We start from the raw sequence: 23,523 nt of genomic DNA, 5'->3' as shown, positions 1-23,523 counted from the left end.
ACACGATCTGGCCTCCTTCCTCAGCCCCTTGCCCTCTCTTACTCTCCAATACTCTCACCTTTGTTTATTGTGTTCAGCTGCTCTAGCCTCTGCTTTTCCTCCAACCTCAGGGCCTTTGCTCTTGCTGTTCCTTCTGCCTGCCTGGCTCTTCCCCCAGGCAGCCACACAACTCACTTTCCTTCCCACCTCCTTTATGTCTTTGTGCAAATGTCACCTTCTCAGAGTGGCTTTCTCTGACTGTCCTATGTGGAATTGCATCTCTCAACCCTCAATACTCTTCCCCTGTCCCTGACTATTTTTCTCCTTAGCACTGCTCATTAGCTAACATACTATACATTTTACTTATTTTGATTATTGTACTTCTCTATCCCAACAGAACATAAATTTCATGAGTTCATGAGTTTGGACTGTTTTGCTCAGTGAAATAAATTGTAGTTCTTGGCAAATAGTAAAGATTCAAGAGATTCAAAAAATATGCAAATACTAATCAGGTACCTACTATGTGCCAGACACTGCACTGGGTTGTCTCAATGTTGTAATTAGATGGGAATGAGCACCATTCAAATATAAAGTGCTGCTATGATTTTATTCTTATAATTACTACTGCCTTACATTGTGGTTAGCATTGTATGCATCCACAGTCCCTGGCATAGACACTGTCTTGGCTAATTTTGTAATAATCCCCTGTGATAGCCTGGGCAGAAACTATTATCACTGTTTACAGATTGGAAAACAGAAAATTCCCACTGGGTGAATGGGTTGCCCTTGTTCATATAGTGATTAAGTGACAAGGGCTAGGATTAAAAACCAGGTCATCCTAAAACAAGAGCAATGCCAGTAATTTAACTACTCATATTTTCACAGAAGCTACCTAATACTAATAAACACTTGCTAAACTTAAGAATATCTCTTCTTCAAGAACATGAACATCTTGGGAGAAGAAGGTTAGATTTATAAATCACAACTTACTAAGTTAAGATAAATCCAAAATGGATCAAGAATTTAAATGTGAGAAAATTAAGCCATAAACATTCTAGTAGAAAATAGGAATGAATCATTTTATAGTTTTATAGGGAAAGCCTCTGATAATTAGGACTCCAAAGTCCAGAAGTCACGGTAGAAAAAGACTGATAAATTTAACTACACAAAAGAAAAATGAAAAAACCTGAGTGGCAAAACCATTACAAAAACAAATGACAAATGACAAACTGGGAAATATGTTTATGAAACTCCCATCACAGACAAGTGGTTCATTTCCCTACTATGTAAAAAACTGTAAATAAATTAGGAAAAGTTAATAACCCAGCAAAATATGAACAAAGTAAGTGAAAACACAATTCACAGAAAATTATAAGAGTGATTTTTTAAAAGATTCATCCATTTATTTGAGAGAGAGAGAGTGTGTGTGTAAGCAGGAGGAGAGGCAGGAGGAGAGGGAGAGAATCCTCAAGCAGACTCCCTGCTGTGCACAGAGCCCTACGTGGGGCCTGATCCCATGACCCTGAGATCATGACCCAAGTTGAAATCAAGAGTTGGCTGCCCAACCAACTGAGCCACCCAGGTGCCCCAAAAATGATTTTTAAAATTATACAAATATAAGACTGACATTGCCGAAAATGGCAAAGTAGAGAACTCCAAATCTATGTCCCTTCACTAAAGCAACAATTAAGCTGGCAAAAACTGTCAGAATCAACTTTATCAGAGCTCTGAAAACTAACTTAAAAATTTACCACAGTCGGGGGAATGCTTAATGAGGAAAGAAACTGCTCTATTTTGGTAAGAGAGTACTGTGGTGTTTTAACTTACTCACTTCCTATCCCTCACTCCCCAGCTTGGTGGCATCTGTGGGGATGGCTCCCCATGTTCCTGGTGTGGTTTGCTGATACCAGAGAGGGTATTATGGACTTTTCCCTCAAGTAACTGTGATTACATGGTTTGACATGTCTGGAGATTCCCTGAAGGACTGGCTAAGGGGCTTCCTTTTGTTTCACCCACCTTGGAACTTTCTCCTGGACAGCATCTCTCAAAATCATTTAAAAGGAAATATGAGACACAACCTCCTGGTGCAAGGGATAACAGACAGGCACACAGTGCAGAAATGAAAAAAACCTAAGAAGATGATGCTGGGGGAAAAATACATGGGGGAATAAAGACTTTGAAAGTTTCCACATATACTAGGGAATCGAAAGGGGCACATGCATGCCCAGGGTTGGAACCGTGTTTAGAAAAAGCTTGAGAACACCCTAGTCTTTCACATCTGGCTGACCTTTGGTCTCTGCACATGTGAGACATGAAAGACAAAGCAGAGATGTAAACAGTCTGGCTAAAAGCACTGAAGGAGTGTACCTCAACACAGTTAATCTGCAAAGACTGAGAGAGTGTTTTTTGTTTTTTTGGCTCCAGGTATTTAAGAAGTCTGTCAAATTTCACTAGTTGACCACTAAGTTAACCAGAGACTTTATGACCACACATGACAAAGAAAGTAGTCTTTATAACAGTAGTCTGGGAAAGTCACTAAACAACTACAAACTATGAGCAACAAAAACAAACCCTGGAGAGAGGGAAGAATTTGATTTCCAGAGTTACCACATTATAATATTAAAATGTTCAGTTTTCAGCAAAAGGTTATGAAGCACTCAAAGAAAAAGGAAATGAAGAAAAACTATTCCTGAGGAACTCCAGCTATTGGACTTACTAGATAAAGATCTTTAAATCAACTGTCCTAATTATGCCCAAAGTACTAAGGAAACTAGGAATGAATAACTAAAGGAAACCAGGAAAACAATCTCCTACCAAACAGGGAATATCGATGAAGAAGTAAAAAGTATAAAATAAGCCAACTAGAAATTTTAGAGTTGAAAAGTATAATAAATGACATGAAAAATTCAACAGCAGATCTGAACAGTCAGGAAAAAGAATCAGCAAAATTCAAGACAGGCCAGTTAAGATTATCCACTCTGAGGAACGGGAAGAAAAAAGAACAAAGAAAAATTAATAGAGCCTCAGTTACATGTGGGACTCCATCAAGCATGCCAAGATAAACTCAATGGGAGTTGGGAAGTTGCCCTTGGGAAGGACAAGAGAGAAAGGAGCAGAAAGAGTATTTGAAGGAATAATTGCCAAAAACTCTTTAAATTTATATAACTTTAAGAAGCTCAACAATCTCTAGGTAAGATAAATTCAAAGAGATCTACAACGAGACACATTATAATACAATTGTTGAAAGTCAAAGACAAAAAGAGAATCTTGAAAGCAACAAAAGTGGTTCATCACATAAAGGGATCCTTAATAAGATTAACAGCCAATTTCTCATAAAATATCATGGAGGCTGGAAGGCAGCAGAATGACATATTTAAAGTGCTAAAAAAACAAAAACAAAACTCTCCAACAAAGAATTCTATATTAAGCGAATTTATCTTTCAAAAATAAGAGAGAAGTCAAGACATTCCAAGATAAATAAAAGCTGAGGGAGTTTGTCACTAGTAGACCTGCTGCAAAAGAAATGCTAAAGTGCCTTAAATTGAAATGGAAGAATCCTAGACAGTAACTTGAAACTATATGAAGAAATAAAAAACACTGTAAAGGTAACTATATAAGTAAATATAAACCAGCATAATTATATTTTCAACTCTTCTGGTTTTTTTCCTATATGATTTAAAAGACAAATACATAAAATAATAATTATAAATCTATGTTAATTGGGCACATGATGCATAAAGATGTAGTTTTTGACAACAAAACATGGTAGGGGGGATGAGTTTGTATAGGAGCAGAGATTTTGCAGACTTTTGAAGCTAAGTTTGTATTAATTCAAGCTAGATTGTTATTGTAATACCCAGACCAACTACTAAGAAAATAACTAAAAACTATATAGAAAAGGAAATAAGAAGGGAATCAAAATTGTATGTAGGGCACCTGGGTGGCTCAGTTGGTTAAGTGTCTGGCTCTTGATTTTGGCTCAGGTCATGAGATTGAGCCCCATGTCGGGCTCCACGCTCAGCATGGAGTCTGCTTGAGATTCTCTGTCTCCCTCTGCCCCTCCCCCACTCTCTCTCTCCCTCTCTCTCTAAAACAAAACAAATAAATAAAATAATTTTAAAAAGTATGTATTAATTAGGGCTCTCCAGAAACAGTATATATATATAGGATATATATGGATATATATCAGAGAAAATTTATTACAGGAGTTGGTTCCTGTGATTATAGAGACCAAGAAGTCCCACAGTCTGCTGTCTACAAGCTGCAGAGCCAGGAAATCCAGTAGTATAATTTAATCTGAGTCCAAAGACCTCAGAACCAAGGGAACCAATGGTATAATTCTTAGTCCAAGGCCAAAGGCCTAAGAACCAGGAGGCTGCTGTGTAAGTCCTAGAGTCCAAAGACCCAAGAACCAGGAGCTCTGATGTCTGAGGGCAGGAAGAAATGGACTTTCCACCTCAAGAAGAGAGAGAAGGAATTCACTTTTCCTTTGCTTTTTTTGTTTTATTCAGGCCTTCAGTAGATTGGATGATGCCCACCCCCATTGGTGAAGATGGATCTATTTACTCAGTCTACTGAATCAAATGCTAATCTCTTCCAGGAACACACTCACAGACACACCCCAAAATACTGTTTCCCCCTTATCCTCGTCAAGTTGGAACAAAATTAAGCATCACACCATACACCAACACACATAAAAAGAATAAAAACAAAAGTCAACAATGGAGGAATTGAGGAACAAAAAAATGTAAGATTTATGGAAAACCAATAACAAAATGGAAGAAGTAAGTCCTTAATAGTAATTACTTGTAAATGTAAATGGATTAAAATCTTCAACAAAAGTCAGAGATTGGCAAAATGGAAAAGAAAAAATCAACCCATGATCTAACTATATGCTCTCTACAGGAGACTCAAAGATACAACTAGGTTGCAAGTAAAAGGATAGAAATAAACTCCAAGCAAATAGTAACCAAAAATGAACAGGTGTGGCTAATACCAAACAAAAATATACTTTAAGTAAAAACTTATTTCAGGAGACAAATAAAGCATTATATATCAAAAACAGGGTAATTCTCACTAGAAATATAACAAGTATGAATATATATGCAATATGACAATACAGCTTCTAACTATATGAAGCAAAAACTGACAGAATTGAAGGGAGAAACAGAAAATTCTATTCTAATTCTAGTTGGAGATTTCAACATTCTATTTTCAATAACAGACAGAACAACTATAAAAAAGATGAACAAGAAAATAGACAATTTAAAGGACACTTTAAGTCAACTAACCTAAGAGACATGGATAGATCATTTAACTCAACTATAGCAGAATACACATTCTTCTGAAGTGCACATGGACCATTCTCCAGCATAAACTATATACTCACCCATCAAAAAGTCCCAGTAAATTAAAAAAGAATGAAATCATACAAAATATTTTCTCTAACAACATTGGAACAAAATTAGAAATCACTAACAGAAAGAAATTTGGAAAACTCATAAATTAAGAAATTAAGCGATACATTCTTAAACGGTCAATGGGTCAAAGAAGGAATCACAAAAAAAAAATTGGGAAATACTTTGACATTAATGAAAACAAAACAACCCCAAATACCAAAACTTATGGGATACATTGAGAAGAGTACTCAGAGGAAGATGTATAGCATTAAGAGAGAAGAAAGAGCTCAAATCAATAACCTAACCGAACTTTACACTAGCAAAACAAGAACAATCTAAACCCAAAACTAGTAGAGGGAAGGAAATCATTCTCAGTAGAATGAAGATAAATAGAAAATAGAAGGTAATATAGAGAAATAACTAAAAACTGTTGGCTCTCTGAAAAGACCAATAAGGCTGACTAATCTTTAGTTAGACTAAGAAAAAGGAAAGAAGACTTAAATTACTAAAATAAAATATGAAAGTGGGACATTACTACTGATCTTACAAAACTAGAAAGGATTATAAGAAGTTATTATGAACTGTACATCAACAAATTAGATAATCTAAATGAAATGGATAAATTCCTAGAAACACACAAACTACCAAAACTGACTGAAGAAGAAATATAAAATCTGAATAAGCCTCTAACAAGTAAAAAAAAAAATGAATCAGTAATCAAAAAACTTTCCACAAAGAAAAACCCAGGACCAGATGGTTTCCCTTTTGAATTCTTTTTTTTTTTTTTAAGATTTTATTTATTTATTTGACAGAGAGAGAGAGAAACAGCGAGAGAGTGAACACAAGCAGGGGAGTGGGAGAGGGAGAAGCAGGCTTCCCACCGAGCAGGGAGCCCGATGTGGGGCTCAATCCCAGAACTCTGAGATCATGACCTGAGCCGAAGGCAGACGCTTAACGACTGAGCCACCCAGGCGCCCCTCCCTTTTGAATTCTAACAAACATTTGGATAACTAACACAATTGGCCTCAAATTCATCTAAAAAATAGATCAGGAAAGAACACTTCCCAACTCATTCCATGAGGCCAGGATTACCCTGATACCAAAGCCAAAGAAAAGAAAAGAAAAATACAGGTAGATATCCATTATGAATATAGATGCAAAAATTCTCAATGAAATAAATACTAGCAAGCCAAATCCAACAGCATATTAAAAGGATTATACACCATGACTAAGCAGGGTTTGCCCAAGGAACATAAGGGTGGTTCAACTTATGAAAATCAATCAGGGTAACACAACTCCTTAATAAATTAAGATAAAAAACCACAAGATCCTCTCAATTGATAGAGAAAAAACATTTGATAATTCAAACACTCTAGGATTAGAAGGGAACTTCCTCAACATGATAAAAGACATTTATTTATTTATGAAACACTCACTGCTAACTTCCTATCCAATGGTAAAAGACTGAAAGCTTTACTCCTTATAGATCAGGAATAAGACAAGGATGCTCACTTTCACCACTTCTATTCAACACTGTACTGGAAGTTCTAACTAGAGCAATTAGACAAGAAAAAGAAATAAAAGCCATCTAAATTGGAAATAAGGAGTAAAACTTTCTATTCACAGATAATATGACTTATATATGGAAAATCCTATAGAATACACACACAATAAGAGCTAATAAACAAATTCAGTAAAATGTCAGGATAAAAGATTAACAGGCACAAGTCAGTTATATTTCTATACACTATTGAAGAACAATCTGAAAAGGAAATTAAGAAAATAATTTCATTTATAATAGCATCAAAAAGGATAAAATACTTAGGCATAAATGTAACCATGATAGTGAAAGACTCACACAATGAATACTACAAAACACTGAAAGAAATTGTTTTATTTGGTTTTTTCCTTTTAAATTTTTATTTAAATTCTAATTAGTTAACATACAATGCAATATTGGTTTCAGGAGGAGAATTCAGTGATTCATCACTTACATACAACACCCAGTGTTCATCCTAACAAGTACCCTCCTTAATACTCATCACCCATCTAGCCCACCCCCCACCCATCTCCCTCCATCAACCCTCAGTTTGTTCTCTAACATTAAGAGTCTCTTATGGTTTGTTTCCTTCTCTCTCTCTCTCTCTTTTTTAAAGAAATTTTAAAAGATACAAATAAATGGAAGACATCCCATTTTCTTGTGTTGAAAGACTTAATATTGTTAAACTGGCAATACTACCCCAATTAAGCTGCAGATTTGATGTGCTTCCTATCAATATTTCAAAGCCTTTCTTGCAGAAATGCAACAGCCAAACCTCAAATTCATATGGAATTGTAAGGAATCATGAATAGCTGAAACTATGTTGAAAAAGAAGAACAAAGTTGGAGGACTCACACATCCTGATTTCAAAACTTACTATTAAGCTACAGCAATCAAACCAGTGTGATAGTTGCATAATGACAGACATATTGACCAATAAAATAGACAGCACAGAAATAAACCCTTACATATATGGTCAAATGATTTTTTATAAGGATGCCAAGACCATTCAACAGGGAAAGCACAGTTTCTTTTCAATAGATGGTGCTGGCAAAACTGGACTTACACATGCAAAAGAATGAAGTTCTTTTTAACAAAAATTAACTCCAAATGGATCAAGAATGTAAAATAATATAATTCTTAGAAGAAAACTTTGGAGAAAAACTTTACAACATTGGGTTTGGCGATGATTTCAAGGATATGACAGCAAAGGCAAGGTAACATAAGAAAAAATAGACAAAGTGCATTTCATGAAAACAAAAATTTTGTGCATCAAAAGACACTATCCATAGAGTAAAAAGACAACCCACAGAATGGGAAAATATATTTGCAAATTATATATCTGATAAGAGAATACCCAAAATATTTAAAAAGCTCCTAAAATCAACAAAATAATAAACACCTGATTAAAAATGGGGAAAGAGCAGTCTCTTGCTGCAGCAATGTGAGTGGCACTAGGCACCAGGCTTGGAGTGAAATTCCATGGATCACTTTAAGAAAATGGCAGACAAACCAGACATGGGGAAAACTGCCAGCTTTGATAAGGCCAAGCTGAAGAAAACAGAGAAACAGGAGAACACCCTGCCAACCAAAGAGCCCATTGAGCAGGAGAAGCGGAGTGAAATTTCCTAAGAACCTAGAGGATTCCCCACCCCTCTCATCTTCAAGACACCCCAGTCATGTGGAGGAAGAAGAGTCACCTGCTAGACGGATAAGTAACAAGCTGCACTGTGAACCTGGGCACTCCAAGCCAATGCCACCAGCCTGCAAGTCTCTGAGGGGACTCTCCAATCAGACTGCCAAATTCTCCAGTTTCCCCTGGGATATTACAGCAAATTATTTGTATGATTAATGAAAATAAAACACACCTTGTGGCAAAAAAAAAAAAAAATGAAGAAAGAACTTGAATAGCGATTTCTCAAAAAAAGATGCAAATAGCCAACAAACACATGAAAAGATGTTCAACATCACTACTCATCAGGGAAATGGAAGTCAAAACTACAATGAGGCATCACCTCACACTCTTTAGGATAGCTACTATCAAAAAAAAAAAAGGTTAAAAAGAAAACAGCAAGTGTTGAAAAGAATGTGGAGAAATTGGGACTCTTGCATACCATTGGTAGGAATGTAAAATGGTATAGCCACGGTGGAAAATTATATGGTGTTTCCTCAAAAAGTAAAGAAAAAAAAAAAAGAATATCCATATAACCCAGCAAATCCATTATGGGTATTCACCCAAAAGAATGGAAAACAGGTCTCAAGGAAATATTTATACACCCATCTTCATATCAGCATTACTCACAGTAGCTAAAATGTGGAAGTTACACAAGTGTCCCTCAACAGATAAATGAATAAACCAAATGTAGTCTATGTATACAAAGGACTAGTCAGCCCTTAAAAGGAAGGAAATTCTGACACATACTACAGCATGGATGAACCTGTAAAACATTATGCTAAGTAAAATAAGCCAGCCACATACAAAAAATACTGTGTGATTCCACTTATATAAAGTACTTAGAGTAGTCAAAGTCATAAAAACAAAGTACAGTGGTGGTTGCCAGAGGCTGGGGAGAGGAAATGGGGGATTAGTGTTTAACGGGGACAGAGTTTCAGTTTTATAAGATGAAAAGAGTTCTGGAGATAGACAGTGGTGATGGTCGCATAACATCATGAATGTATTTAATACCACTGAAATAAATACACTTAAATATATCAGGATGATAAATTTTATTTTATATGCATTTTATACCACAACAAAAAATTGAAAAAAGAAATTATAAAAGGTGCTTGACTTCACTAACAATAAAATAAATGCAGAAGATGGTAGGAGAATCCTAAGCTCACCGGTCTCACAGACAGAACTAGGTAACAGCCATATCAGTGTAAATAGATGTAATAGGTTCAGAAAATAACCTGAAGACTGGCAGAATAGACTCTCCACAGCTAAATGTAGAGAGGAGGCCACATCAAAGAGGATAGGAAGAGTGGAAACATGGTCAGAAACTAAATGGACCCAAAAGATTGTTCCAGGAGGGAGGGACACTGCAGGGGCGAAGAGGGGGAAAGAAACAGACCCTCACATTAGGCACCCAGTCACAGGGAACCCACACAGGGAAGATGAATTCCCATAACATTTGGCTTTAAAAACCAGATGGGCCGAGTTTTGTGAGTTCTTATAATCAGTGGGTCTTAACATCTGGAACTTTAAAAATCAGTAGGCTTAGCTCTGGGAGAGCTGGGAGGGCAATAGGAAACTGAGTCCCTGCCCTTAAAGAGACAGTACAACAAACAGCCCCATGGAGATACAGCAGAGAAGCAGCCGTTTGAAAGCTGCCTGAGATAAGCGGGAGGGAGATCTGTTTACTAATCTCAGTGTGTGTGCTAAAGGGGCAGGCATTGCTAGGAGACCTGTCCAGGAACAAAGAAGCTGGCAAGTGCCATTTCCCGCCTCTACCCCCAGCCTAGACACACAGACACCTACAACCAGCACAGTGCCAACATGCTGACATTCGCTACTGAACTTGCTAACAGTGCACCCTACCCCCACACACTTCTGCAGATACACCTCCTCCAACCTGGCAGGCCATGGTTTCCAGGGGCTGCAGTTCCCCTCACACAGCAAACCTTCTCAGACCTTGATAACACCACTGTCCCACTCCCATGTTTTCCTTCGGACAGGCCTCCTCTAATACACCCTTGGCTAGAGCCCACCCAAACTGGTGTCACAAGCCTGGCAACATGCAAGCAGCCCCAACAAGGACCAGCACCACTCCAAAGTGACTATTGCCCCAGGGAGAGGGGAAGATAACCACACACACCCGTCCAACTGTGACCCAGCAGTGGGCTGGGAGTAGACATCTGGTCTGACTACCAGGCCCTGCCCACCAATAAAAGCTTCTCAGGGGACAACACAGGGAAAGCATCCTGTACATCGATGCTACTGCATCTCTGGAAAATGCCTGGTCTGACTTAACTCAAGCCCAGGGAGGCCCCAGACTAACCCATTAACAACACAGGAACCAAACCCTGCTCACAACAGGTAAAGAGAGCCATTGCAGATGACTGGACTGAAGGCAAAAGTGGCTCAGCCACAACAGCAGGGTACACAGAACACATATACAAGACAGTCCTAAAGCGCCAGTTCTTGTGAATAGGGAACACTGCATAGCAGGGCACCATAGGACCTCTTCTTCATGAGACCACTACTTTTGAGAGCAGGAGATGTAGCTGACTTTCCTAATACATTGTAACAGACAAAGAGTTAGACAGAATGAAGAGACAGAGGAACATGTCCCAAATGAAAGAATAGGACAAAATCACAGCAAGAGACCTAAACAAAACTGAGATAAGTAATACACCTGATCAAAAATTTAAAGAAATGGTCTACAAGAGTCTTATTTCAGACCTAAAGACACATACAGGTTAAAAGTGAAGGGATGGAGAAGCATTTATCGTGCAAATGGAAGGGAAAAGAAACCCAGGGTAGCAATACTTATACCAGACAAAGTAGACTTTAAAACAAAGACTGTAACAAGAGACCAAGAAGAACACTATATAATTAATCAGTTATATAGTTCAATATTACATTGTTCAATCAAGGGAACAATACAAGAAAATGTAACTGTATATATTTGTTCACCCAACATGGGAGCACCCAAATACATAAAGCAGCTTATAACAAACATAAAGGAAGTAATTATTAGTAATGCCGTAAGAGTAGGGGACTTTAAATACCCCATTTACATCAATGGATGGATTGTCCAAACAAAAAATCAACAGGGAAGAGTGGCTTTGAATGACACATTGGACCAGATCGATCTAACAGATATATTCAGAACATTCCATCCTAAAACAACAGAATATACATTCTTTTCAACTGCACATGGAACATTCTCCAGAATAGATCACATATTAGGCCACAAAAAAGTCTCAACAAATTGAAAAAGATTCAAGTCATACCATGTGCCTTTTCTGACTATGAAACTAGAAATCAACCATAACAAAAAATCTGGAAAGAATACAAATACATAGAGGTTAAACAATATGCTACCAAACAATGAAAGGGTCAAGTAAGAAATCAAAAAGAAAATTAAAAAATACATGGGAACAAATGAAAATGAAAACATAATCGTCCAAAATCTTTGGGATGCAGCAAAAGCAGTTCTAAAAGGGAAGTATATACTAATATAAGCCTAACTCAAGAAACAAGAAAAATATCAAATAAACAACCTAAACTTACAGCCAAAAGAGATAGAAAAAGAAAAAGATTAGAGCAGAAATAAACAAAATAGAAACTAAAAAACAACAGATCAATGAAACCAGGACCTGGTTCTTTGAAAAGATCAATAAAATTCATAAACCTTCATCAAACCAACAAACAAAAACAAAGAGAGAGAGAGAAAGGAATCAAACAGACAAAATCAGAAATGAAAGAGGAGAAATAACAACCAACACCACAGAAATACAAAAGATTAAAAGAGAATATTATGAAAAACTGTATGCTAACAAACTGGACAACCTAGAAGAAATGGATAAATTCCTAGAAACATATAACCTCTCAAAACTGGATCAGAAAGAAATAGAAAATTTGAACAGACCAATTATGGAATAAAATTGAATCAGTAATCAAAAAGCTCCCAGCAAACAAAAGTCCAGGATCCCATGGTTTCACAGGTGAATTCTACCAAATATTTGAAGAGTTAATACCTATTCTTGTCAAACTATCCCAAAAAATAGAAGAGGAAGGAAAGCTGTTCCGAATTTATTCTGAGGCCACCATAAACCTGATACCAAAGACACTACCAAAAAAGAGAACTATAGGCCAGTATTTCTGATGAAGATAGATGCAAAATCCTCAGCAAAATATTAGCAAACCAAACCTAACAATACATTTAAAAAATCATTCACCACAATCAAGTGGGATTTATTGCTGGAATGCAAGGGTGGTTCAATATTCACAAATCAATGAACATGACCCATCACATCAACAAGAGAAAGGATAAAAACCATATGATCATTTCAATAGATGCAGAAAAAGCATTTGACAAAGCACAACATCCATTCACGATAAACGTCTTCAACAAAGTAGGTTTAGAGGAACATACCTCAACATAATAAAGACCATGTATGAAAAACCCACAGCAAACATCATACTCAACGGGAAAAAACTGAGAGCTTTCCCCCTAAGGTCAAAAACAAGACAAGGATGTCCACATTCACCACTTCTATTCAACATAGTACTGGAAGTCCTAGCCACAGCAATCAGACAACAAAAAGAAAAGGCATTCAAATTGGTAAGGAAGAAGTAAAACTTCCACTATTTGCAGATGACATGATAGTAGATATAGAAAACCCTAAAGACTCCATCAAAAAACTACTAGAATTGATAAATGAATTCAGTAAGGTTGTAGGATACAAAATCAACATACAGAAATCCATTGCATTTCTATGTACTAATAATGAAGTAGCAGAAAGAGAAATTAAGAAGACAATCCCATTTATAATTGTACCAAAAATAATAAAATACCTAGGAATAAACTTAGCCAAGGAGATGAAACATCTGCACTTTGAAAACTATAAAACACTGATGAAAGAAATTGAGACAACACAAAAAATTGGAAGAATATTCCATGCTGATGGATTAAATATTGTTAAACTGTCCATCTACCCAAAGCAATCTACATATTTAACACAGTCCCTATCAAAATACCAATAGCATTTTTCACAGAACTAGAATAAATAATCCTAAAATTTGTATGGAACCACAAAAGAACCCAAATAGCCAAAGCAATCTTGAAAAAGAACAAAACTGGAGGTATCACAATTCCACCTTCGAGTTATATTACAAAGCTGCAGTAATCAAAACAGTATGGTCCTGGCACAAAAACAGACATGTAGATCAATGGAACAAATTAGAGAGCCCAGAAATAAAACCACAATTAGATGGTCAATTAATTTTTGACAAAATAGGCAAGAATATGCAATGAGGAAAAGACAGTCTCTTCAACAAATGATATCAGGAAAACTGAACAGCTACATGCAAAAGAATGAAACTGGACCACTTTCTTACACCATACACAAAAATTAATTCAAAGTGGATTAAGGACCAAAATATGACACCAGAGACCATAAAAATCCTAGAAGGGAGCACAGGCAGTAACTTCTCTGACACTGACCATAGCAATATTTTTCTAGATATGTTTCCTGAGGCAAGGGAAACAATAGCAAAAATAAACTATTGGGACTATATCAAAATAAAGTGTTTCTGCACAGCAAAGGAAACAATAAACAAAACCAAAGACTACTTATGGAATGGGAGAACATATTTGCAAATGCCATATCTAATAAAGGGTTAGTATCCAAAATATATAAAGAACTTACAAAAGTCAATGCCCAAAACCAAATAATCCAATTAAAAAATGGGCAGAAGACATGAACAGATATTTCTCCAAAGAAGACATACAGATAGCCAACAGACACATGAAGATGCTTATTATCACTCAACATCAGGGAAATGCAAATCAAAACCACAATGAGATATCATCTCACACCTGTCGGAATGGCTAAAATTAACAACATAGGAAACAACAGATGTTGGCAAGGATGCAGAGAAAGGGGAACCCTCTTACACTTTTGGTGGGAATGCAAACTGGTACAGCCACTCTGGAAAATAGTATGGAGGTTCCTCAAAAAAATTAAAAAAAGAATTACCATATGGCCCAGTAATTCTACTACTGGATATTTACCCAAAGAATACAAAAACATTAATTTGAAAAGAAATATGCACCCCTATGTTTATTGCAGCATTATTTACAATAGCCAAATTATGGAAGCAACCCAAATGTCCATCACAATATGAATAGACAAAGACGTGGTTTATATATATATAATAGACTATCACTCAGGCATGAAAAAGAATGAAATCTTGCCATTTACAACAACATGGATGGATCTAGAGAGTATAATGCTAAGTGAAATAAGTCAGTCAGAGAAAGAAAAATATCACTCTATTGTGGAATTTAAGAAACAAAACAGGGGTGCCTGGGTGGCTCAATTAGTTAAGCATCTGCCTTCGGCTCAGGTCATGATCACAGGGTCCTGGGATCAAGCTCCATGTCAGTCTCCCTGCTTAGTGAGGAGCATGCTTCTCCCTCTCCCTCTGCCCCTCCCCCCTGCTTGTGCTCTCTCTCTATCCCAAATAATAAATAAAACCTTAAAAAGAAACAAGAAACAAAATAAATGAACAAAGAAAAAAAAAGAGACAAACCAAAAAACAGACTTAACTATAGAGAACAAACAGATGGTTACCAGAGGGAAGGTGGGTAGGATGGGATGGGTGAAATAGGTGATTGGGATTAAGAGCACACTTATCATGAGAAGCACTGAGTTATGTATAGAGTTGTTGAATCACTATATTGTACACCTTTAAGTTATATAGCACTATATGTTAACTATACTGGAATTGAAAAATTTTAAAGATAAATATGAATTAAAACTATACTAAGGTAACATATTCTCCTAATGAGAACATAAACTGGCATAACACTTATGGAGATTAATTTGGACTCTTTCTCTTTTTTTAAAGATTTATTTATTTCAGAGAGAGAATGTGTGTGTGAGCGGGGGGAAGGGCAGAAGGAGAGGGGAAGCCGACTCCGCACTGAGCTCAATGCAGGGCCTGATCCCCTGACCTGGAGATCATGACCTGAGCAGAAACCAAAAGTCGGACACTTAAGAACTGAGCCACCCAGGCGCCCCTGGACTATCTCTTAAAATTATAAACACACAGGACCCTTGACCCAGCAATTCCATCTTTAGCAATTTATTTACAGATATATTTGCACAAATGTGAAATGATGAATATATGTGGTTGTTGCCTTCTGCATGGCTTCTGCATGGCTTAGAATAGGAATAAAGGATTGAGCAAATCAATCATGGAATGTCTATACAATGGATACTATGTAGCCAACAGAAAAAGGTCAAAAGCGATTAACAGGACAATTTCTAAGATATATTGTTAAGTGAAAAAAGCAAAATTGAGAACAGGATTTTTTAATATGATGCTTTTGAATAAGAAAGACGAGAAGAGAAGAAGAAAGAAAGAAAGAAGCAGAAGCAGAAGCGAGAGTAGAAGCAGAAGTGGGAGTAGAAGTGGAAGAAGAAGAAAGAAGAAGAAGAAGAAAGAAGAAAGAGAAGAAAGAAGAAAGAAGAAAGAAGGAAGAAGGAAGAAGAAGAAGAAGAAGAAGAAGAAGAAGAAGAAGAAGAAGAAGAAGAAGAAGAAGAAGAAGAAGAAGAAATATATTTGCTTTTGTTTATACAGGCATTAAGAAGCTCTGGTTGGGTAGTGCCAGTGGGAGCACCAGCAAGAGATCAGAAGGAAGGAGGAGCATACAGCTGGACATTTACTTCTCCAATTCCTTCTCCATGGGGTAATGTTCCTCTCAACCACAGATCAGTGCTCCTATCAGAAGATCCTCCCCATTGCTCTCTGTCCAGGTCTTAGTCATTTGCCCTGCAGGTCAAATCCAAACTCTGTAGCCTGGTCTCATCAACGGTTCCCCTTCCCACTCTAACTTGACTTTAGTCTTCAGACAGGCCCATCCATTTAGAACAGCCCCGACCCTCCACCTGTCAGCTCTGGCATCTGCAATGCTGAAAGCCAGCATTTAAGTTCCCAAGCCTAGCAGCTCCTGCCTTCAGTTCCCGTCCAGCCTTGGGCTGCCTGTTTTTCCAGATAGGACAGATGTTAGAGTGGCTAGAAAATGCCTCTCCTGCTTGGTGCTCTGCTATTCAACATCCCATGTAGGGCTCCTGGACTGGAAGAAAGATTAGGAAAGGGGGCTTTTATAGGTTCTGTTCACCTTTGCTCACTGTTACCTTTGGAGAGGGAGTACTCTCTCCCAGCTTCCCACATAAACCCTGGTCCCCTTGCTGCCTTGTAGCCTGCTGCCTAAGGAAAACCTAACCCAAGAATATGGTAAGGCAGCTCTGGTGTAATAGACAAACATATTTGTTAGTTCCTTCCTCACTTTCCACAATGTTTCTGAGGTATCTGAAAATACATACTCCATGTTATTGTAGCACTTACCGCTTAAATAGCATTTCTGCAAATCTAATAGTCTTTGCCCTTCAGAGGAACTTGGAAGAGCATACAGGGAGAGAGTAGACAGGTCAGGGATTAGTATACCCATTTGAAAAATAAGGAAAGTGAGGTTTTGAACGTTTGACCTACTTAGACCAGAAAGTCCTAGAGTTGTATAAACTTGGTTAATTCCTACAACCTCAGGGGTTTAGGGACATTATCTGTCACATGAGGAGAATGAGTTTTAAGATCAAAGGAGAAAAAGACTCAGGGGTCCACTGAATAGCTCTATGAAAATTCCTAACATGGCTCTGAATGAATCCTGAATTTTCTCCATCTGGGTCAGGATCCCTGCTCATATAGGTACCAATGCATACTGAAAGGAGTATATTTGTAATTTGCACATTTATTCTCACCTAACTCCTCCTAAACCTACTTTGCCCTCGCTCTTCCCCATCCAAGTTAATGACACCATCCTCATTCAGTTATTTAAGCCAAATACCTCAAAGTCATTCATAATAACTTGCTTTTCTCTTACACCACATGTATCAGTTATTTATGTTAGCTCTACTTCTAAAATTTATTACAGATATGCCCAATTTTCTCCTTATTTCTGCTACTACTCCTGATAGCACAATATCACTGTCACTTGGATTACTAAAATAGTGTCCAACTGTTTTGATTCTATTCTTTCCACCCTAAAATAATTTTCCCACAAAGGAATCAGAAATGTTCCCACTTCCAACAATGGCTGACTAGGGGGTTTTAGACGAACTGTCCTTTCTGAGAAAAATGAGAAAAACTCAACAAAAAAATGTTTAAAATCTGTTTAACTGCATTTCACAAGTAACTGAGAACTTGCAGGGTCAGGATCTGGAAGAAGAGGGAAAACAGGAAAAGCAAGTGTGACATATAGGACAGCTTTACCCCTCAAGCAAATTCTGATTCTGAAAGTGAAACCTGGGAATGACAGGCTGAGAAGGTGAGAAGAGTTTCTCATGTACGTGTTCAGGGGTCATAGGGCGGGAAATAGAAGTTCAGGGCCTGCCAAAGAAGATGGCCCTGATAAGCAATCCTGGCTTTTATTTGAGGATCTGAAGAACTATACCTGAAAACAGAAGTGGGACAGAAGGAGACAAGCCCTCCCAAAGACTGAAACACAGCTTCAATTCCTATCTGTATGAGGGTGATCTGGCCCTAGCCAAGTTGACAGTTGAAAGCAAAGGTAAATCTTCTCTGAAGGAACATTACATTATCCAGAGCCTCAAATTCTCTATTTTTTCATACAGAGTGTCTGGCATACACAAAAAAATCAGATAAAAAAAGTCAAGGTTTGACTGAAAACTATAAGAAACAGATCCATAAGGATAGGGATATTGCAGATATCTGACACAGATGTTAAAGTAGCCATGATTAATATGTGTAAGAAAATAGGAGACAAGATGAAGAATTTCATCAGAGATAAAACTCTAAAAGAATCAATTGGAAATTCTAGAACTTAAAAATAGAATAAATGAAATCAAGAATTCAAGAGATAAGTTTTATCGGCAGTTTAAATACATTTAAAGAGAGAATTATTGGGTGCCTGGGTGGCTCAGTTGGTTAAGCAACTGCCTTCGGCTCAGGTCATGATCCTGGAGTCCCGGGATCGAGTCCTGCATCGGGCTCCCTGCTGAGCAGGAAGTCTGCTTCTCTCTCTGACCCTCCCCCCTCTCATGCTCTCTCTATCTCATTCTCTCTCTCAAATAAATAAATAAATAAAGAGAGAATTATTAAACTGGAAGATAGGTCAGTAGAAAATACCTAGACTGAAGAACAGAAGGAAGAAAAGGATTTAAAATATAGAATAGAAAAAAAAAATGCATGGAACTCAGTGAAAAGGTGTAACATGGATAGACTTGGAGTCCCAGGCTGAGAGGAGAGGGAGAGGAAGAAAAAGAGGAAGAAGGAAGGGAGAGAGGGACAAAAGGAAATGAAAAGGAAAATCAAATATGACTGAGAATTTCCAAAAACCATTGAAAACCACAGGTCAAGAAGCCCTACAAACAAGATGAATGCAATAAAAATCACATCTTGGCACATCATGGAAAAACTGCTAACTAAAGAAAAGCCATTAACAAAAGGTGGAGAGAAAAAAAAGAGAAAAAAGTCACATGACCTTCAACAATAAGTAACAATAAGACTGGGAGCTGACTTCTTAATAGAAATGTAGAAGTCATAGAAGTCAGAAAGCAACAGTGAAGCATCTTTAAAATGTTAAAACAAAATAATTGCCAATCACAAGAATATCATTCAAAATTGAAAGTGAAATAAAGACATATTGAGGCAAAAAAAAAAAAAACAAACCAAGAGCAGACATACTAAAGGAATTCTAAAGGCAGTTCTTCGGGCAGAAGGAAAATAATCCTAAATGAATAGTTGGAGAAAAAAAGAAAAAAGGCACAAATAAATGTAAAAGGAGGTATCACTATATATCATTTATTAAATTATTATTATTATTAAAATTCATTAAATATCACAAGAGGATATTTTGAAAAACTTTCTTTCAACATATCTAAACATTTAGACGAAATGGGTAAATTCCTAGGAAAATCTGACTTACTGAAATAAACACACACAAAAATAGAAAATCTGAATACTCCTATATCTATTAAAAATAAAAGTTTTAATTAAAACTTCCACTGAAAGAAAATTCCAGGGCAGATGGCTTTACTGGGTAAACTCTAACAAATATTTAAGGAAGAAATAACTCAAGTATACAAATAGCAGCTAATAAAAAAGTAAGAAATTCTTCCTATATTGTTTTTTTTTTAAAGATTTTATTTATTTATTTATTTTAGAGAGAGAGCAGCGTGGGTACATCTAAGTGGAGGGAGGGGGAGGGGAGAGAGAGAGAGGGACAAGTAGACTCCACGCTAAGAGTGGAGCCTGATGTGGGGCTCAATCTCATGACCCTGAGATCATGACCTGAGCTGAAATCAAGAGTTGGATGCTTAACCAACTGAGCCACCCAGGTGCTCCCTTCCCAGATTGTTTTAAGAGGTCGGCCTGACCAGAACATGACAAGAAAGCAGAAATTATTGACCAATCTCTCTCATAAACACAAGTACCAAAATCTTAGATAAAATACTAGCAAACCAAATCTAGCAATATATAAAAAGGGGATGTATCAAAACCAAGTTAGATTTATGTTGGGACTACAAAATTGGTTGAATATTTGAAATGCAATCAAGGTGAACTGAATCTGAAGGGAACAGTGGAACTGGTTAATAAAAACCCTGAGGAAAGACCTTTCTTCTAGCCAAAGAAAGAAGAAAAGAGATCCCTGTGATTCTGGGAGTGTGAAGAGAATTCTCTCTTTATGTCTTCTTTTTCCTCTCCTGGCTCTGCTACAAGGCCAGTTTCAGCAGCAGAACTGCACTGCTATAGCAGTGGCAGCAAGGGCATGGACACAGTACATATGGAGGAACAACAATTTAAATGACTGTGGATTTCTCATCAGAAACTGTGGAGATTATGAAACGAGAATATCTTTAAGGTACTGAAAGAAGAAAATTATAAATATTTGACTAAATATACTTAGAATGCTGTTGAACCAGAATTTTATATCTGGTGAAAATATCCTTCAGGAATTAAGGCAAAATGAGGATGTGATCAAGTGAAGGAAAATTAAAAAAGAATTATCACCAACAGGCTTGCTCTAAAAGAAATGCTAGAAGAAATTCATCAGGCTGAAAGAGAATGAACTCAGAGGGAAACTCAGAACTTCATAAATTAAAGAAGGGCAACAGAAATTATAAATATCTGAGTAAATACAATAAACTACTTTTCTTAAGTTCTTTAAAATTTATGACTGTTGAAACAAAGATTATAACATTGTTAAGGGGTTTCAATATATGTAGATGTAATACATTTGACAACCATACTATAATGGGGGGAGAATAAAGAGGAATAATATATGGTTGTAAGATTACTACATTTCCCTTAACGTGGCAATATTAAACCTAAATAGGGTGTTTAAGGTAAGTCATATAGAATGTAAATCCTAAAGCAAACACTAAGAGAAAAATTAAAAAACAAAGAGATATACTAAAAAGCCAATAGACAAATTAAAATGGAATACTAAAAATATTTAAGCAGGGGTGCCTGGGTGGTTCAATCAGTTAAGTGTCTGCCTTTGGCTTGGGGCATGATCTCCAGGTCCTGGGATCAAGCCCCACATTGGGCTCCCTGCTCAGCAGAAGTCTGCTTCTCCCTCTCCCTCTGTTCCTCTGCCCTGCTTGTGCTCTTTCTCACTCTACCTAAATAAAATCTTAAAATAAATAAATAAATAAATAAATAAAAATAAAAATATTCAAGCAATTCAAAAGAAAGCAGGAGAGAAGAGAGGAGCAAAAACAAAACAAAACAAAACCAAAAAACAAAAACAGACTATAAACAGAAAAATAACAAAATAGTAGACTTAAATCTAACTATATCAATAATTATATTAAATGTAAATGGTCTAAACACACCAATTAAAAGAGTATCATATTGGATAAAAATACAAGACCTAACTACATGCTATTTACAAGAAACATACTTTAATGATACAGATAGATTAAAAGTAACAGAATGGAAAAGTTATGCCAAGCAAATACTATTCAAAAGAAATCTGAAGTGAGTATATTATTATTATACAGAGTGGACTTCAGAACAAGAAAAATTACCAGGTATCAAGAGGACATTACATAATGATAAAAGAGCCAAATATGCTATACCTGACAACACAGCTCCAAGATTGATGAAGCTAAGATATAATAAAATTTGAAGATATTGAAGACATATATCGAAAAACCTCAAAAATGTTATAATTTTTGCTTTCAACAGTTATACATATTTTAAGAAATTAGGTAAAATAAATCCACAATCATACTTGGAGACATCAACACTCTATTCTCGGTAACTAACAGATCAAGAAGACAAAAAATCAGCAAGGATACAGAAGAACTAAACAGCATTATCACTGGACCTCATTGACACTTGTCCATGATCCTCTATTGAAAGATTTGCTGAAGACTCCATTCATCAAGAGCATAATACAGTTCTTTTCAACGGCACATGTAGCACTTACCAAGATGGGCCACATTCTGGGGTCATAAAACAAACCTTAACAAACTTCAAAGAATAGAAATCATACAAAGTATGTTCTCAGACTATATCAGAAATAAACTAAAAATCAATAACAAAGAGATACCTAGAAAATCCTCAAACATTTGGAAATTAGAGACTGGATTTCTAAATAACCCATGGGCCAAAGATGAAATCACAGGGAAATTAGGAAATATTTTAAATGGAATAAAAATTAAAATCCATCATTTCAAAATTTATGGAATGCAGGCAAAATATGCTTAGAAGGAAGTTTGCAGAATTAAGCGCATATTAGAAAATAAGGCCTCACTAATAATCTAAGCTTACAATTTAGAAACTAGTAAAAAGCAATTTATACACAAAACAAGCAAAAGGAAGATAAAAGTAAATGGCAGAAAAAATGGAATTGAAAACAGAATAACAATAGAGAAAAATCAATGAAACCAAAAGCTGATTCTTGGAAAAGATTAATAAAATTGATGAAACTATAGCCAGACTGACCCACATAAAAGAGAAAACCCAAATTACCATCAGAAATAAAAGGGCATATCACGTATCCTTTCACTAGAATAAACCTCATACATTCGTGCAACTATATGCTGAATCCCATGAGTTCTGGTAAATCTCTGAATGTGGGGATAGTGTTAGGGCTCCCTGAAAGAGAATACTACTCAGCAATAAGAATAAATGAACTGTTGATATGTACCACAACATGGATAAATCTTGCATGCATTATGCTAAGTGAAAGAAGCTAGACTCAAAAGGCTACACAGAGTATAATCCGATTTATATGACATTTTAGAAAATGCAAAACTATAGTTACAAAGAACAGGCCAGTGGTTGCTAGAGATTAAGGGTGAGTGAAGGGTTTGACTACAGAGGGGCCACATGAAGGAATTTGGGGGTGGGCCGGTGGGAGGTGATAAAACCATTCTGTGTCTTGGCTATGGTGGTGGTTACACAACTCTGCATTTACCAAAACTCACAGACTTATACCAAAAAGAGTAAAGTTTACTGTAAGTTAAAAATAAATTTAAATTGAGATATAATCAACTGCGTTTCTATAACCAGCAACAAATAGAAAAATTAAATTAAAAACATAATTTATAGGGGCGCCTGGGAGGCTCAGTCCGTTGAGAATCCAACTCTTGATTTCGACTCAGGTCATGATCTTGGGTCCTGGGATCGAGCCCTGCACCGGGCTCCACCCACCATAAATAAGGACATATGCTAACACTAGCACAGTTTGTCATCACCAAAACTGTAAACAACCCAAAGAGCCATTAACATTAGAATGCACAATTAGTAGTATATTCAAATAATATGTTATCATACAGCAATGAGAATGAAAAAACTACTGCTAAACACAACAACTCATGATTATGATGTTGAGC

At 36.6% G+C, this 23,523-nt stretch overlaps 1 protein-coding gene and 1 pseudogene across 2 annotated transcripts in view; one reads left to right on the top strand and one right to left on the bottom strand.

The window, feature by feature from the left end:
- The window catches only part of FAM194C (family with sequence similarity 149 member C), a 78,877-nt gene that overhangs the window by 11,752 nt on the left and 43,602 nt on the right, over nt 1–23,523 (bottom strand). The window lies entirely within an intron of this gene.
- Nucleotides 8,419–8,568, top strand: LOC114207744 (thymosin beta-10 pseudogene; annotated as a pseudogene).

Source organism: Eumetopias jubatus, unplaced genomic scaffold, assembly GCF_037043125.1.
Source record: "Eumetopias jubatus isolate StellerSeaLion01/CBP00866 unplaced genomic scaffold, mEumJub1_p1.0 scaffold_1, whole genome shotgun sequence".
NCBI lineage: Eukaryota > Metazoa > Chordata > Mammalia > Carnivora > Otariidae > Eumetopias > Eumetopias jubatus.
Note: the sequence above shows the minus strand (reverse complement) of the source record. Positions and strands in the feature narration are given on the sequence as shown.